Source organism: Galeopterus variegatus, unplaced genomic scaffold (assembly GCF_000696425.1).
Source record: "Galeopterus variegatus unplaced genomic scaffold, G_variegatus-3.0.2 Scaffold6551, whole genome shotgun sequence".
NCBI classification, from domain to species: Eukaryota; Metazoa; Chordata; class Mammalia; order Dermoptera; family Cynocephalidae; genus Galeopterus; species Galeopterus variegatus.
The window spans coordinates 55,968-57,011 of NW_007732662.1; the positions used below are offsets into that span (position 1 = coordinate 55,968).

The following is a 1,044-nucleotide window of genomic DNA, read 5'->3' on the forward strand; positions in this document are numbered from 1 at the left end:
AAAAAAAAAAAGCTAGCCCCAACTATACACTGTCTACAAGAGACCCACCTCACCTGTAAAGATACATACAGACTACAAATGACAGGGTAGAAAAAGATATCCCACACAAACGGAAATCAAAAATGAGCAGTATTAGCTATTCTTACATCAGATAAAATAGACTTTAAGCCCAAAATGATAAAAAGAGACAAAGAAGGTCACTATGTAATGATAAAGGGATCTATTAAGAAAAAAGACATAACAATCATAAATATATTTGCACACAGCATCAGATCACCCAGCTATATAAAGGAAACACTATTAGACCCAAGGAAACAGACAGACCCAAATACCGTATTTGGGGACCTGAACATCCCTCTCTTATCATTGGACAGGTTATCTAGGCAACAAATCAACAGAAAAACAGAATTTAAACCACAGTTTAAACAAACTGAACCCAGCAAATATCTACAGAACATTTCATCCAACAACTATGGAATACACATTGTTATCAACAGCATATGGTACATTCTCCAGGATAAACCACATATTAGGTCATAAATCAAGCCTCAATAAATTTTTAAAAACTGGAATAATTTCAAGTATCTTCTAAGACCACAATTAATAAAAGTAGAAATTAAAAACTCTGAAAACTATACAAACACATGGAAATTAAGCAACATGCTACTGATAGACATATGGGTCCAAGAAGAAATTAAGCAGGAAATCAAAAGAATTTCTTGAAAACAATGAAAATAAAGACACATCATGTCAAAACCTGTGGAATGCTGCAAAAGCAGTACTAAGAGGGAAGTTTATTGCAATAAACACTTATATAAAAATAATAGAAAGATTTCAAATAAGCAACCTAACACTGCACTTCAAAGAGCTAGAAAAACAAGAACAATCCAATCCCAAAATTAGTAGTCAGAAAGAAATAATTAAGATCACAGTAGAACTAAATAAATCAGAAACTCAAAAAATGATACAAAACATCATAAAACAAAAAGTTGCTTTTTTGAGAAGATAAACTAAATACACAAACCATTACCTAGGTTAACCAAA

General features: G+C 31.8%; 1 protein-coding gene across 1 annotated transcript in view; it reads right to left on the reverse strand.

The window, feature by feature from the left end:
* The window catches only part of LOC103606402 (glutamate receptor ionotropic, delta-1), a gene marked incomplete at both ends in the record, with an annotated part of 89,899 nt that overhangs the window by 42,910 nt on the left and 45,945 nt on the right, over positions 1 to 1,044 (reverse strand). The gene's annotated exons all lie outside the window — the stretch shown is intronic.